Source organism: Penaeus monodon, chromosome 21 (genome assembly GCF_015228065.2).
Source record: "Penaeus monodon isolate SGIC_2016 chromosome 21, NSTDA_Pmon_1, whole genome shotgun sequence".
Lineage (NCBI taxonomy): Eukaryota > Metazoa > Arthropoda > Malacostraca > Decapoda > Penaeidae > Penaeus > Penaeus monodon.
The window spans coordinates 41,371,553-41,371,920 of NC_051406.1; the positions used below are offsets into that span (position 1 = coordinate 41,371,553).

The window sequence follows — 368 nt, forward strand, 5'->3', positions numbered from 1 at the left end:
GCTAAATAACATCCATCTAGTCAAAGAGAGTAAAAAGCATGATGAAACTCCCTGAACCAAAAATCTTGTGACTTCAGACAACTGACCTGAATCCCACCAGCGTTATAAATCTGCTTGGAATGGAGCTGACAATCAACTTCAAACACACCTTGTTTACCTTGCAAAATCCTTATAAAAAATCAAAGGAAATCAAATCAAAACCTGTAGAGTTTCTTTTCATGCAAATTGTTCTGTAATCAAAAGAAACTCCAGCGTTAACAACCTTATTGCCATCCCCTCGCATATAAAAACTGACTGGAGGCATTCTTTATAAGGAAAAGCAATACCACCGACCTACAGAGGAAATTTTGACCTCATCAAGTCACACG

The 368-nt window shown here is 37.8% G+C and overlaps 1 protein-coding gene across 1 annotated transcript in view; it reads right to left on the minus strand.

The window, feature by feature from the left end:
• Nucleotides 1–368, minus strand: part of LOC119586500 — a 10,069-nt gene that overhangs the window by 7,323 nt on the left and 2,378 nt on the right. The window lies entirely within an intron of this gene.